Source organism: Geospiza fortis, unplaced genomic scaffold (assembly GCF_000277835.1).
Source record: "Geospiza fortis unplaced genomic scaffold, GeoFor_1.0 scaffold240, whole genome shotgun sequence".
In the NCBI taxonomy this organism is placed as follows: domain Eukaryota; kingdom Metazoa; phylum Chordata; class Aves; order Passeriformes; family Thraupidae; genus Geospiza; species Geospiza fortis.
Genome location: NW_005054379.1, coordinates 2,404,862 through 2,422,778, shown reverse-complemented (window position 1 = coordinate 2,422,778; position 17,917 = coordinate 2,404,862).

Sequence of the window (17,917 nt, the reverse complement as noted above, 5' to 3'; positions counted from 1 at the left end):
GATGGTCCAGAGAGGGTGTGGAGTCTCTCTCACCTGAAATATTAAAAAACTGTCTAGATGAAATCCTGTGACATGTGCTTTTGGATGACCCTGTTGAACAGGGACATTGGACCACATGACCTGCTGGACCAGATGGCCCTTCCACCTTGAACCATTCCAGATTCTATGATTTCTCTCCTCACCAAAATGTAGCAGCGAAATGGAGTATCAACATGAAAAACTCCTCCATTAGAGAAGGTCAAGGGTCAAACTGCTGATAACCCAAATGTTGATAACATCTCCATCTCATTACTTCATTATTTCTAAACGTAAAACTCAAGTGGTAGGAGAGGACTAGAGGGTTGTTATTAAGGCCCTAGTGGGAATTCAACAATATCAATACAAGAGGCTATCAGAGAAGTTAAATTTTTCTGCAGCAAGAAATATCTTCTTCAGAGATAAGTGATTGCCTGACAGGTGAGACACAAAGGAACAAATCAGTTTTCCCAGCTACAGGGTAACACCAGTATCTCACCTTAAAACAAGCTGCCCCTGGCCCCAGGCTGCTCTTTAGGTTGTACAGAGCTGATGCTGGGGAAACACACAAGCTTACTAACCAGCTGTGGAAATGGAAGAGGATAGTCAGTGCCAGTGCATGTACACATGGGGAAAAATGGGCAATCACACTGGAAAAAAGTATTGTGTGCCCCTCAGATATAAGATCTGTGAGTTCTAGAGAGCTGCTTTATGAGGGCATTAGCTTAGTTGTCAAGAAAAATCTTAAAGGTATGTATTATTGTGAATGGAAGAGATAAAAAATAGAAAATACTTATAGACAAATAAGAGGGAAGGGCTACTGCAATTTTCTACAAAATCTTTAGTGGTACTAAAAAGCCAGATGGTGTTTTATAATACCTATCTGAATAAAAATAAAAATCCAAAATAAATTAAAATATGCATTTCATTCATAGACTGTACATAGAAAATGCAGAACGTTTTGCCCCAAATGCTGATTATCCCAGATTTTTGAAGGAAAAATTATGTGCAAGAGTTCCCCTCCAGTAACTCTGGAATATTTTACCTAACTTTGTCTATTGCAACAACACATATGCAGCCTTAATTATGTTGCTTTACGGAATAGAAAAACTGTCACTAAAATCACAAATGAAAATTTAACAATATCAAAATCAGCAGTTATCAAAACTAGAAGTCACTAAACCATGCTACAGAGAGACAGCCTGGAAATATTAAAGATTTCATTGGATTTTTTGAGCCACATGCCAAACATGTGAAATGTACTAAGACAGTCTTGTCCTAAGATCAGACAATAAACATGAGCATCATGAAAATTAGTCATGTGATCTACATTGACCTACACTGAAAAAATTAAATGCCACAGAGCTAAATGTTGAAACATAACCAAAAAGTGACTGCTTAAACTGCAGAAAAATAAACACATCAGATTTACAGAAGGATGAGCTACACCAGAAGAAAGAAGATCACCCAGAGCTGTATCTTGAAAATATAATGAACTAATTTTATATATAAATGAAAGTATGAAAAAAAATTCTTTATACAGAAGAAGGGTAAGGGTACTGGCCATATTTTTCTTTGGATTAAATCACAGTTCAGGATTTTTTTACAGAAGGAGCTGTTACCTACCATACATGGAGGAAATGAATATCTTCTTTTTTAATCTGTCATATTTCAAAATATTACCTTATAAAGTATGTTTCCTTTCAAGCCTTAATGATTTGAAGATAAAAAAATCACATAAGCTTAAGGCAGGAATAGATTTGTTTTTTGGTGTTTTTTTTTCCTTTCTTTCCTTTTTTTTGGGTTTTTGGCTTGGTTTGGTTTGTAGTTTTTTTGTTGTTTTCTTTTCATTTTTAATTCAATGCATGTTTTAGATTTCTTACAGTACATACATATTAAGCTTAGAGACAGTTTTCTTTGAAATATAAATAACTAGCTAATAAAAAAAGTAAATCATGTGGGACAAAGATATCACACTTTCTCTGAAAGCAAAATCTCCAAGACTTGGTATTGAAGAAGTTAATTAAGAATATCTGCTGCATACCAAGGTCTTCAGACAAGACCTTCAAGAATCAGCATTAGGAATAGATAGCAAAACTCTTCAGAACATTGCTTCTTTCAGTACAGTTAGTAAGTTGTGCCAGACCACTGTAACCTACAGGCGCCTGTATATTCTCCTGTCTCCATTCCATGCTCCCCAGCTACAAGGATTTCCAGAGAGACACGAAGGAAGTATAGCTTTGTGAGGGCAGATATTACACTGAAATATCCACAGCTTCCTATCTGGAGTTAAAGGGCATACTATACTCTCTGGATATGTAGTTGAACTGTAGCATCCTAAACAAGAAAATACTGGTAATAACAAAATCAGATCTTAAAGTTGACATAGCTGAAGTATTGAGTTTAAATTGCAGAAAAAAAGATCAAATATCAATGAAAAATCCTAAAGATGCTTTTCCACTGAAAAAAAGTGTCTATGGGAGTTGTGGAACCTCCAATATTTCCGTCATTGTGAAGCATTGGTAAATATCTATCAGAAATTACACATATACAGCCAGAAGGCATCACTGGGGGAGGGCAATGGGTAATAGGCTCTTGAGAACCCATCCAACTCATCTTCAATGATATTTTCAATAATTTCTAATATTTAAACAATACAAACTGGATATACTTTTTGGTTCATATTTAAGCATCTCACCTAAAATATGCATCCCTCATCACTTTATTTCAGGTATCAGAAGAGATCAAAAGGGAACAAAGGCAATAATTTTAGCTTCAAAATCAAGATAAAACTGGAAAAAAGTCAACATTTTCCTTTTTAAATATCCTCAAGATTCGTATCATCATCAATTATTACAGTTCCTATTCTAATGATTATGCATGAGATTTTTGAAAACTAATCAATTTTAGATTTTTGAAGCCAAATTATTATCTTATTTCCTTTCCACAAAGCCCATATAAATTTATTGATGCTTTTGTTCAAAGTCAAAATATGGATGCATTCTGCAACAAAATAATTAACTTATGTTAATAGCTTCATTTTTCATCATCATATAACCTTCAGTTTCAATGAATGCTTACTAAATCTAATATTTAATTACTATTACAGACAAAAATGATGTAAAGAAGCTTGTGGCCTCTGTAAAATCATTACTTACAAACATTTATTTTCTATGATTTTAGAAATTTGGTAGTTTTCCTATGAAAGTCACTATGTTTGGTCACTATTAAATGTTGCAAACAAAATTCAAAATTATCAAGAAAGCAAAAAGCCTTCACTACAGGATAAACTTCACAGTGTCACCTGAAAAAATCATAATCATTTGACTCTCTCCTTTCAGTGCTTGTTCTCTTTACCATCAAGAGCATTCCTCTATAAATACAATAAAAGTGTTTGGTTCCTGTCCCTACCTCTAGAGATTTCCTCAGGTTTACAGCCACCTGTCAAAATCAACTTAACATGTATCTTGAAAACCAGAGTGCAGTTTTGTTAATGTCTCATCAATATATATGTACGATCGTTAGGTTTTTATTTTTATCTGTGCTATTCCAAACATTAAGGTAACTGATATGGATATATGCCTCCTACTCAAATCTCTCCCCAGCCCATCCCACTTCCTCGCATGGTGGATGAAACACTGCTTGGTGTGTTACTCATTGAAAAAATTACAGCTATTAAGAATTCCCTAAGGATAGACAGATATTCTACTTATTTCTTGCAATGAAATATCATGATCAGCTCCCTTCCAATAACCTGTAACACCAGCACTTGTCAGATATGTTCTCTTCCCTCATGATGGACCATTGTTCTGTAAACCACTCCTATAATTTTGTTTAATTTTGGAGACATTTAGGAGTAACTAGTTAAAGTAGTGGGAATTATTACATCAGTCTCTTAGGAGAAATCATCTCTTTTTACCATGGATAGTGGGAAGACATACAGTCTTATATGAACCAAAGACTTCATAAAACTACATTATATAACAATTCAAAAGTGGCAGAGACAAAGTTTAAACATGTCACATTGAACGGGACAAAGACAACATGAATAGCTAAAAGGCTCAGTACTCACACCATCAATCATCATTTTTAACTGTAGGGTTCAGTCATGCAGAGTTTCATAGACTGTTTTATTTTGTTGCATATTAGCTAGTTCAAAGAAATTGCTCTTTGGTAGAAAAAAAAAGTTTATGAAATTATATTGTATATACTAAACTGTTGCCACAGCTTGTTTTATATTTTTTCCTTTCTAGTTCAGCAAATATGATTTGTCACAAGATAAAATTAAGTAATAAGTCCTTTATTCAAGAGTGTTTCCCTTTTCAACCAGAGAGTTGTTGAGATGGGAAGACAGGAGAAATTAAAAGAACAGGTATTAGAAAAATTTTAATTTGTATGAGAATAAATCCAACAGCACTCTTGTATTTTCTATGTGACTATAATCTGTGTTTTTCATGTACCTCCTACCCCTCTATCTTTCCCGCCTCTTGTATTTACAGAAGAAACATTGCTTCCCATTGCATAATGCTTATTTCTTGCAGAACAATGAGTATTTAGGGTTTTTGCCATTAAAAACCAAGGACAATTTACTACAAGAACTTCGGGAGAAGTTCATTAAGAAAGTTTAATTTCAATGCAACTTAAAGTACACAGTTACAATAACCAACATGAGACAACAAATCCTGGAGTTAAGACTGCTTGTTGGCTTTGGTGAGTAAGCACCTTTTATCTTTTGTTTGTTACTCAAAGTTGCCCTACATAATTTCTACAGCTGACGAAGATAAGGAATATGCTATTTGCTTTAGCCATGGATACACAGAGCAATTTCAGTGCCAGTGACACGGCTTGACTAAGAGCTGCTAAAATACGTGGGGATTACCAAAGGGAGAGAACCAATGAAGGAATTGCTTTGCTTACAGCTTCTCTGCCTTACTCTGAAACAAAATCAAATTGCCTCTGAGATTGCCTTTCTCTTCCACACCCAGATTTATCTTATTCACAGTCATATACAGAAACAAGTGCCTGAATTAAAAATGTTACATCTATAAATCTTCAGCATGCATACATAAGAGTTACTATGTTTTACAGCTGTAATCTACCTGTAATGTAATTGATACTTTTTGCAATATAAAAGAGAATATGGAACTGTCACAATAACTAAATCAACTTTATATGAATGTTCTTACACTAAGCCAAGTGTTGTTTGACCTTGCACTTGTAGCTGGATGGGTGATTCAAGTGCAGACCTGGTTCATTTCAGAGGACTGTGTTTATAAAATATATGATATTCATCTTCAGATTGGGGAGCTGAGCTCCTGCACTTAAGGTTTGCAGTAGTTTTAGCAGAATTGTAATCTGGAAAAGGGTGCCAACACTTTTATGATTTCCTTACCCTTTGGCAACACTATTTTCAGGGTAAGAGCTCTAGCAATAAATATTTTGTAATATAGTAAGAACTTGGTGAAAGTATTGAAGCAAATCAAAACACTCTAAACTCCAGATGCCTCATTTTATGACTTCACCCCAAAGCAAACAGATTACCATCTGGGCATATAAAAGAGAAAAAATAAAATATACACTTAAAGCAGCCTGTGTTTGAGAGCGCAGTGTGTGTAGCATGATCTAACATACTATGAATTAGAAATGTGTTTCACCTAAATGGTATTTGAGACACTACTAAAATGCTGAGCTGATATTTCAGATGAAGTGCAATATGATTTAATTTAGCAGATAAATACTCCAATTAAAAAAAAAAAAAAAAAGAACCAACACCATTGATAACAACTGGACTGGTGATTTATTTTTCCAGATAATTTCAAATATACAGAAAACATATTGAGGCTACTTAAAGCATATTATTTCAAAGAAAGGACTGTAACTGTTCAAGCATATTGAACTAATTTCCCCAAGTGGCTTTCACAAACACTCTTCTTATCCTCATGCAGGTTTAAAGATCACAGAATAAATACTTATAAAGGAGATCATAAAATCTTCCCTCATGACTTCTACATATATGCACATCACACTTCTTGACAAACTAAAGGATTTTCAAAAGGTTTATAATATGTATTATGAAATTTTCTATACAATAAAGAGCATGTAGAAGAACTTCTACTTCAATTTTTTTCTACAGAAAGACATTTTACAGCAGCCAATAATCTGAAATGTGGGTAATAATGTAAACTGAAGTCTTATTTTTGTACCATGGACACGCTTATTTTCTTGAAAACAGGGCAAAGTCAGAAGCAAATATTGTCTCAGTGAACTCTGTTTGGGAAACAAGATAGACACTTTTATTCCTGTACTAAAGACTTCCAGCAGTCAGTTTGGATACAGATGTTCTCCACTGTCTTGCCAGATAAAGAAGACATTGGAATCCTGACAAATGGATGGAAAGGCTTCAGGAGGAGAAATTTAATATGTTTACTGATTTGTTACTGCAGATATACTAACTTTGAGTTAATTCCTCTAGAATCTCTACCACTTACTAGTGTTACAGTTGTTGTATTAGATGTATTTTCCATTTTGGAAATGTAGAGATCTTATTCACATCAGATGTCTGTGTTTGCAAGAGTTTATATAGTTCCTGCAAATTCCCTGGTGTTTATGGTGTGAACATCTCCTGTAGAACTCTGACACAGGTTCAGAGCAATTTTGGCCATCTCTGCAGTGCCTACTGTGACTTCCTTTTGTTTATCTCCATTACTTTAGTATAAACCAGCAGTTTACCATACAGTACCAAAAAGTCTATCAAGAAATTTTGTGACCCTTTTTGAAGAGAAACATGGAACTTTTACCAAAAACCCCTATGTTTATTTTAGATCATCAATATCAGCTTCCAATGCTAAATTAATATTAAATCCTTTTTCTTTAAAACTGTACTATGCTCTTATTGCCATATTGACCTTGTTTCCCTTCCATTTCAGATGGCAAAACAATTGGCTGTCCTCATTTAGGTACTAAATGCTATTTGCCTCCTACAATGAAATATATTTATCTAAAGGCAAGTGTAACCCAAAGAGTAGTCTCTTCACTTCTGGAATGCTATCAGATCAGACTGGATTTGCATCTCTTATGAACCATTATGAGATAATGCAGCGAAATAAAAAATTAAGGTCTAGGTAAGTCAAAGGAAAAATTAATTTTAACTCAGTGAATTAAAGCCTTTTGCTTCCAATTAAAATGGATACATATTTAATTTAAATTTTACCCCAGAAAGCTCAAAATAATAATGAATTGACACATTTTAATTTTTTCAAAAGGGAATTGTTCTGATTTGACAAAAATGACTCCCTACCTAAAAATTCTCAGCCATGTAATTTGAGAAAGGTATATCTTCACAGCAGAAATGCACACTTTACATTACATAACTTCAAGGCCTGGAATTTAAAGGAATATTCCAGCTGTGGTTATATTTATTAGAAAAATATGTGAAAATCACTACTAAAATTTTCAAATTAAAAAAAAGATCAAAAAATTAAGTTTAATAAAATTAAGAACTATTCCTCCTTAAGTGATATGATTTGTACATTAAAATTTTTTCCCACCATTTGCTAAACTTTCTGCAAATCATCTGGATATGTTTTTCCATTTACATGGATCTTTAGTACATGTTTTATTTTCTGGAATGAAGTCAGCAGTCTAAAATAAGAGTTTCCAACACTGGCCACAAAATAAGGCATCTTAATATAAATCTATATATATAATATATTATATATATAAGCATCTACTATATATAAGATATAGTAGATGGTATTCCCAAGTTAATGTTGTCTTTTAACTTAGCCATTTGATTTCCCTGTAAAAGTAGATGGACCAGATTATCTTTAAGAACATTCCAGCCTCAGAAAAATAACAACTGGAAGCAACAATGAGTATATAAACCAGCTTTTCCTTTTAAGAGCATGTGGACATTGTGGGTGTCTAAGTACTGACTGAGCTGGGGAGAAAGAAACACTTTGTAAGGAAGAGTTTCATGGCTGCAGTCAGGACACAGAAAGTAAGTGATTTCCTTAAAAAAATATTAAGTTTATTGGTTTCATTCTTGTAACAAGACATGCAGTTGTATCCCTGGAAGGGATAACCTATGACAACTATTTCAGGAAATTTTGCAAAGCTACTTTCTGCATTCTTTGTTTGAGAGTCAATAGGGTTTTTGCATACTTGGAACATCTGGGGAATAGGCTAGTAGTCTCTACATCTTTCATATCTGACTACTTAAGGACAACATTTAGTGTCCAGGATCAACTTGAATCACAACAAAAATTTTACGTAAAGAATTGCTAACTGGCATTCCTTAATGCAAATGTGTTAATAAGCTCAGTACTTTTCTATAAAACCATTACTTTTGTTTCCTTAGTCTTCTATAAAAAAATGATTTCATGTTTTTGAGGCTGAAAATCAATAAATAACCAATTTATTAAGAATTATTTACTAATACTATTTATGTACAAGTTTCCTGTCAGGTGTGGAGTGAAATGAAGGATGGTACATCTATGTGCTGTATATGCTGTAGTCTTTATACCTAAACAGTGTCAAACTCAGAAAGCACATAACCATCACAGAGAAGAAGCTAAGCCATCTGCTCAGCATTTGCATAAGTAAAAATAAATGATTTTATGCTGCTGCTGTATTTTCTATCACTGTGTCAGAAAAGCTAATAATACTTCCAGTACGCTTCAGACATCTGTGTTTAAAACAAAATAATAATTAATTTTACAAAGTAACATTGTACTATATTTCCCTGTGATTAATAAACACAGTTGCATCAACATGTAATGATTTATGCAAAACACGGGCATCCTTTTTTTGTTATATTCTTTTACTTGTTAGCAAGGCTAAAAATTCTGATTAACTTCCCCACATTTTATAGAAGAATCAGAAATGAACTGAAACTCAGTTTCAGATTCACAATAGACAGTCAGTCTATCTTTCTCTCCTAATGAAACCTAACAAACAGTGCTGTTGCTGATTCATACAAACTATGATAAGAAGTAGAACATTTAGGTAAGAAATTACTAACTTTTCAGAGTTATATTTTTCAGAGTCACAATGTAACTAGACACTTCACCAGCTTATTAACAGTTTATTAATGACTCAGAAATATTAGGCGCAGAAAAATGCAACACCCTTTTTCAAGCATATTCATTCAATATAAAAAATACCTAAAATACAATAGAAAGTAATTTTACTGAATTTTGCCAAACCTTAATTATAGAGTCCCATTATTTTTCATAATTAATTTGCAGTTGAATAGTGTCTCTAAGAGGACGTGCAAATCAGAACTATGATACTGTGCAGAATTCCAATCATGCTTGAAAGCCCGCAATATGCCAAAATAAAGAAACCTTTCTGAAAACATTTTAATGGGAAGAAAAAAAATTTTTTTAAAACTTCAAATTCTGTGTCCTTGTGAAAAGAACTCAGACACAATTTCTTTCTACAGTTTTAAGAATAACCTTCTTATCTTCATAATAAGCAACAGAATGCTGTCTGAGATCATTCTCTACAAAACATGTAGGTCTATATAAAACAATTGCTATGTACTTAGGATATTTTGTATCAGAACTGTGGTATCTATTGCAGAGAAAAGATAAATATATTCAAAAGATACCCAAGTTGACTTATAAAGAAGCTTTTTGTTGTTAAAAAAATACATGAAATCTGTAAGATATTCCTTTCTGTATAAAGAACATTGAGAGTCACTGATTTAATTTTTATTTATAGTTCCTTTCCAGGAGAGCACACACACCATAATACGCACCTTCCTTCCCTTGCCTCCAGTTTCCTTCCCAGTTTTTACATCTGCCGTTAAGGACGGAGGACTCAAACGAGTACAGTTACTCTGTTAACATCGTACATAACAAAGGAAGAAAAATGAAGGCAGTAGTGATACATGTCTGCTTTGTGATATTCATTATTCCTATAAATCCCCTTTAAGTACCGAAAAGCTGCAATTATGTTTTCCTGGCGCCTCCACTGCTCCATGGTCAATCACCCAACTTTTTCAAACTGTTCTCATAGAAGAATTGCATCAGCCCTCTGATCATTACTTCCATGGCCCTTCACTGGACCTGCTCTAACAGGTCCATGACCTCCCTCTGCTGGGACCCCAGATCTGGATGCAGGGTTCCAGGTGGGCTCTCACCAGAGCACAGCAGAGGGGCAGAATCCCCTCCCTCCCCTGCTGCCCACACTGCTTTGGATGCAGCCCAAGACACAGCTGGCTTCCTGGGATTGGAGTACCCATGGCTGGGGCATGTCCAGCCTCTCACCCAGCAGCGCCCCTAAAGTCATTCTTGGCAGCACCACCCCCAGTCCCTTCATCCCCCAGTCCATACTGATACTGCTGGTTACCCTGACCCAGATGCAGGACTTATCGCCTGCCCTTTTTGAGCTTCAAGAGAATTGCACAGGCTCTCTCTCAGACCTGTAAGGGCCTTCTGGATAGCATCACTTCCTCCAGCGTGTTGATCACGCCTCACATCTTGGTGCCTTCTGCAAACATTTGGGGGGAATATTCAAACCCACTATGTCCTTGAAGAAGATGTTGATGGTATAGGTCCTTCTGTAGACCCTATGACAATATGCTGTTGCAGAAGGAAAGGTTTGGCTAACTCATCTAACATGGTAATGACAACTGCAAGTAGTCACAGAAAAAGTTATTTCTACTATTATTCAGTTGTGTTGTTTTTTTTAATTGAGTCCCATTGTTTTCATTCTATCTGTAATCACTTTCTGCAGATTTCTGCTGGCTCACAGGAATGATTGTCAAAAGAAATGGCTGCCCTTTTCAGCAAATACAGCAGAAGGGAAGTTCTCAATTCATAATTCACCCAAGGAGCATGATTCAAGGAGCTGCTCTATGCATTCAACCAAGTAACAGAAATATATCCTAACACCTATGGAGCCATAAAATTGTGTTTGAGTACAGGACACTTAGAGGAATACTTATAAAAGAGAGTGTGGGAGCAATTTATTGCCTGAAATAAGCTACTCCATTCGTGAAAAAATTGATGACAAACAACACACTATTAGAACTGGAAATAATTCTAGGTATTTTTCATCTTCATCTGTTATGAAATTATTTACATTATATATATATATCTATTTCAGACATCTTCATTTCAGCAGTCATCTAACTGAATCTTTATCCTCTTCTTGTAAGCAGGAAAACATTCTCTGATTTCATTTATGGCTATTAAATTTTCAGTGTAAAAATGGCTTTTCAACAGGCCTTGTTTGTAACTGTGAGTGTGTGCGTGAATTATATTAAAATTTCAGCAAGTCAGTAAGACAGTGTGGAGGTTGAGCTCAAACACACAAACTCACAAAAGCATGTTCTTTGCCAATATCAGTTCGTGTGATTATTTTAGCTGGAAGTTGATTCCATCATTATGAGTATAATCTTCACTGTCAGGGATTTAACTCTAAGAGATCTTCCTGACTTAGCTGAAGACATTGCAACTAAAATCTAAAATGGTTACTGGAAATCTTTCCTTCTCTTCCTTTACTGCAACTGTAATGGTCAAAGTGGGATTAAAAAAAATGGGATCACCTTTAAAACAACTCAAATTTTCACTATAAGCGCTTGTTAATGCCAAAACCCACCAAGGTTACATAGGTTATAATACAGTCATTTTGACATGCTAGTAAGAATGGCTACCTAACTGAAGTCTGAAATGTTCGAGATGTTCTGAAACTGCTGACCTAAAACAAAAGCATGCAGACCCTGCTAATTTTGTAGGGACAGTTAGGTGACTAGAACGATTTCTACTGACAGTCTTTGAGTAAGGCAGGACATTTAGCTAAAAAATTGTCTGACATACCAAGGTATTGAAAAATTTTAATCATAATACTTGGCATCGGATTTCTGTAAATGTAGTTGTAAAATTAAAATTTTTGTCCCTAGCTTGACTGTATATTGAGGATCCACTCATTATGCCTGTTCATGAGATTTTCTGTGTTTGAAAGGAAGCACTGTGCATGAATGTATATGGAAAAAATGAGACTATCATGGCAATGATCATAATTTAAACTTCAAACCCCTTAAAATTATCCATATAAGCTTAAATTTATACATATCAATTCTTAATAAGCCCTTACACATATAAATATTCTATTTTATGAGGAAAAAAGTAAAGAAATAAAAGCATTAAACTATGAAAACAAACTTCCAGACAGATTACAAATACAAACACCTACAGAATGTATTAGAAATTCATACAGCAATGATAGGTTAAAAGTTTCAAGATTATAATCAGAAAAATATGACAAAATCAGAATGTTTTCAGGAAATGATTGTCACACTTTATAGCTCTAAACAACTAGTCACTGTCGTTCTTCCTCTACTAAGTGTACATCTGCTCCAAAATCTAAATAATGGTGCTGTACACAGAGCGGCATCATGACTTCAAAAGCCATAGGCAAGACTTAAGATGGGGAACAATATCTCCTGGTAGGAGGGAAGTAACAATATAAAACCCATATCTCTCCTTGGTATTAACAATGTGGAAAGTATGATTTCTGAGAAAAGATTAAATCACACTGAGAAGTTTTTTATACAGAAGTAATGGGGGAGAGAGATGACAACCCAGAGACTAGTAAAGAAATGATGATTACATCAAAAGAAATAGGGTGCTTGGAAATGGGAGCAAAAGAGACCACAGGACCAGTTTCAGGATGTCAGGCTCCCACCTCAGGGTAGACACACAACTGCACATGGATGGAAACAAAACCACAGTGACTAGGATATGGAGGAAAAGGTCACATGACTGAAATAGGCAGTGGATGAGTAAGAACTTACAGTAAAGGTAGATGGGGAAGAGAACAAGATGAAGAGGCTCTCATTGTGACAGCACCAATACGTAGGGCTCTCATACAGGGGCAGATGAGCTGGGCCTAGATCAGGAATGACTTTTGTCTGGGTATTCATTAATGAGGGTTTTCTCTATACTTAGGGATATGATTCAAGAGCAAGAATAACGACCAGAGGAGGATGAACCCACAATTACTGTGAACTCTAAATAAACTCTCAGGTTTCACTCAGCTGTGCTAAAGGAAGCTGGCTAATGTTCTTGCAAGGCCATCCTTCAAGAAAAGTCTCGGAAATTTCTGGGAGTCTTGGGAGATCTCTGTCTACAGGGAGAAAGTAACCTGTCTAACTACAAGCTTTACTTTGATCCCTGGTACAATCAGGGAGCTGGTCCTTTAGAAAAACATTCTGGAATATGAAAGAGAAAAACATGATGGGGAATTGTTGTGGTGTTTTGACCAAAAGTTATTCATGTGCAAACCATCTGGATACCTTCTGTTATAAAATGACTGAATTTGCAGACATGGAGATGGCAGGAGCTATCATTTAGGTTGACTCCAGCAAGGCTTCCAACACCTTCCCACAACGCCCCTGTAGCCAAGCTGGATATGGGGGGTGTGCCCCATCAGTGGGGTAAATATGGATTGAGTGGTTGTGCCCAGATGGGACGGCCACTGGGTCATACCTTCCTTGATTGATGCCCTGTGTGATCCCACAGGGGCCACCCTGGGGTTGGTTCTGTGTTACATCTTTGTCTGTGATGTGGGAAGGTGACCAAGTGCATCCTGTCAGGTTTGCAGGGGGCAACAAACTGGGACAGCAGACAGACCCATATGAAGGAGGACAGGCCTTCTGCACAGATGGAGAGATGAAGATGCCAGTGGGACCTTCAGGTGACCACAGCGGGTACAAAGGGCAGCCCTGCCCTAGGCAGGGGGAGAATTTCCAGCTGCCACAGGATAAAACCCTGAGCAATTTGCTCTGGTCCACAGCTGAGTTTGCTAAGGATAGAGTGTTGGTCCTGAATTCTCCATCATCCTGAATTAACCTGCAATGCTACAATCCATAAAGTATCCATTCTTCAGCAGATTAGTAACTTTTTGGTAGAAACAACAGGGTGGTATTGTTTGGGGTTTTCTTGGCAGAAATCAAATTCTAGGCAAAACCCCAAAATCTTGCAGCACAGTATGCCCTTGACTCAAAGTTAAAACAATGTATTTAGTACTACAGAAATAAAATTTAAAAAGTGTTGGGAGTCCCAAAAAAATAAATTAATGTACTGACACATAGGGAACTGTTCTTGTGTGCTGATGCCTAAACGGCAAAGCTCAGAGTGTTCTGCCTTGAGACTCCAGACCGTAGCCATGTGCTGTTCTAAATACTGGCTATCAGATCTAAGTTACCACAATGCTAACGATGGCCCACTCACTCCAGTGAAAATGCAACCAGAAAAACAAAGAGTAAGAATGCTAGGTGGACATTACTTTATTCTATTGTCAAGCTCTGCCCCACAGATTGTCCAGGTCCTCCTAGGAGAGGTAAATGTGGCTGTTAAAAATTCCTAGGTTGAGTTAAGAAAGAGAAGATGAAATTTATTCAGATTCAAAGTACAGTACAATTCTGTGTCTCATAATTAATCATTGCAAACTTTCTAATAATCTAACTGAAATCAGAAGACATTTCTAATGTCGTCTAGGAACAAGATCTGAAGGAAAAGAGCGATAACTAAAGAAAAAACTGTATTCACAAAGTTAACAGGCTGCATCCACACACTTTTTACAACATCATGATGACATTTTCACTAAGAAAAAATATCCTGCATATTGTTTATCTCACTTATTACTACTTTTCTTTTTTGGTTTAAACTTTCATGTTCTATAGCAAGCCAACTCGCAGTTAATTTGCTGTCCACAAAAATACTGTGTATTTTATTTCTAGACCATTAAATTTTAGACACACAGATGACTTTGGAAACTACACAAAACAATGACCCAATCTTTGAAATGCAGCAAGCTTGCTAAATATTTGCTAGTCATAAACACATCCTTGTACCTACAAATGAGTGAAAGCCTGTGTTTTATGGGACCACAGGAACAATTTTACAGAAGACCAGTCTGACATCCTGCTTCTTTAAGAAGTGACATGTGGGAAAAGAAGATAAGATGATAATGAACTTGCATGAGCCTGCCAATTAAGGCATCAGTAAACTGAGGCATGGTGAAAGCTAGAAGAAGGCAACTTGTAATTCTGTGTCATAGAAGTATAAGGAATGAGTATGCAACACAAAGAAGGACATATCTCTCACATACAGAAGCAAAGAACATATAAAGGGTATATCTGAAGAAATATTGCAATGGCAACATAGGAGTTTTAAAAACCTGGATTACTGTATTAAAGCAGAAACAACCAGTAACAGTTTTTGGCAAAAACTACTCATTGCTAGAAAAAATAAAAAGAGAAAGAAGTAAGGTTAAATGCAAGCTCAGGAATACTGAGCACTTGAAGTTCTTTAAGGAAAAATATTATATATAGGAGCAGAGGAAGCCCATTATAAAGAATGGGCTAAACTGAAACACCCTAAACTGGAACCCAAATTCAAATGCAAACCTCAAGAATAACCTTTTATAAATATTTTCACTCTGAATTAAGGGTGATAGTCAGTTACAACGAGAAGCCAGGCATTTTGTTCTTTCCAGCATTCTCTAATTAAATGCCAATAAATTTCTTCTTATCCCAATTGTCTCTACTGCATTGACATGTCCTGAATGCAATGAATAAGACTTACAGATTCTTTTATGTGTTATGGAAATGCATGAACTCATTGAGTGACTAAGCTTCTGTAAACAAATGTGTTGAACATGCTTAACTAGATACTAAAAAGCAGTAAAACAGCTTTGCCACTTGTTTGTCCACAAAGTAATAACTTTCCACTGTTTTCCGAAGACCTCTACAGAAGTTAATTTTGGTTTGGGCTGACAGAAAGGCAAAAGATTGAAGTCTGAAATATGCCTCACAGGATATCCAAACAGAGGTGAAAGAGTGATAGAAATGCAGCCAATTATCATGCTTACAGAGGTTCAATCAGTGTAGGGTCAGGCAAGACCAAGCTGCTTAAACACAAATTACTGCTACTTTAAAAAAAGTAGAAACATTTTTAATATAAATGTGTATGATTGCATAACACTCCGGACACTTCCTGGTTTTGCAGTTGTATTTACTAAAGCAAAGAAACAAAAAAATCTAATGGCTTCCCTACTTTCAAGAAAAAAACCACTAAAGTAGTAGAAAAAGGATGTCATCTCATATAAACTGAAGCAAAAATTTAATTCTATTCTTGGCCCAGTATCTGGTTCCATACATAAAAAAATACTTCAAATATGTCTCTTCATTTCCATTCTAAGTTACTAAAATGAGGTACTAATGCTATATTTTTCAAAATTGTAGAGATATGAAGACTAATCAATATCTGCAAATTACATGAAATCCCCAAACAAGACCAAGATACATGTCAAATTGAGCCTAATTCTTGATGATACTCAGGTACACTTTCTTTTTTCACAGTAGGAGAGTAATGGATATAAGGTGAATGTTCTAGTTTTTTTAAAAATTAGTACCTGTTACTGCATTTTGTCGTTTATTCACAACACACCCAAATAAAGATGAAAGTTCCAAATCAAAATGGTTATGGGGTCAAGGATAACCTGATTTTAGAGAATAAATTTAGAGACCAGACACACAAACATTCACAAAAAAAAGATTCTGCAGAATATTTTTTACTTTTAGTAACATGTAGCACAATTCGGCTCTTTTATGTAACCATGGTGCATAAATTTCTGTATTTCCTTTTTGACACCCCTCATCTGCAAGGCTGTTGCATATAATGAGCTCTCATCAGTGCTTGTGGAGTTTTTAGGATTTCTATGCTAAAACAAGTGACCTATATTATGGCACTAGTGTCAAAGAAGATTCATTAATATATACAGATATAACCAACACCTAAGTAATCCATTAGTTCATCCACAACAGCTATTGTACTGATAGAGAACATGGAAGGTCCAGGTTCCAAATCCAGAAAAATCTGCTAATGATCAAAAATAATGTGACCTTTAAAAAGGTCACATTTGCCTCTTTGTTTATAAAAAAGGGTTAACTTTGAACAAGAACAATAACTTCAAGAACAGAGGTGCAGACCTCATAAAAAATAAAGATAAAAATATGGTCTTTACCATAATTATCATTACATGAGCACATTTGTGCATTAGTGGCTGAAAGAAAATATAGGTGGCATGATATCACTGCACTATTACTATTTGCAGTTGCTATTATAGTTTATTTTAGCTATATGTAAACCTTTATAAAGCTGTGTAAACTGCTTTATAAATCAGTGTTTATGTTTACACTGCTTTATAAAGCTGTGTAAACACAAGCACATTAATATATACTTGACAAACATTTATGCGTATTTTTGCATATATACATATGTATATATATATGTACATACATACTTACATGAATACTTATATGGCAATACACAGACGTGATCCAATAAAGAGATCTTTGCAGACATGCATTTCCTAGATGTGAAAATATCAGATTAATTATTTTTACCAGGAGAGAATTTTGCTGACTGGAAAAGGCTGATCTGATTAGAAGAGCTGGGATGGTGCTACTCTTGTATGTTTGTATCACAGGAAAATTGTTTTTTATAGCAACTGATAGGTTTGCACAAGGTACCCCATTGAAAAGAGAAAACTTGATATTTAAGGAATTGCTTAACCTAAAAACTGTAAGTCCATTAAAGGGCCAGATGCCACTTGATGATGCATTCATGGCTGAGGAAGGTGTTAAATCCAGGTTAAAACATTACACCTCTGAAGTGTCAATCTGTTCTTATGAGATTCTCACTGCATACAATCCAGAAAACACAGTCATATGGACTACTATGACCATCTCAATAATTTTTTTTGTATTCTAATCCAATTCTTACCAATCAGAAGGTAGGTAGGTACACCAAGACATTACTATCACATATCCAAGAATGGTTGACTAAGGTGGGATGTGTTTTCTGGGAGGACTATCAGCCACCTA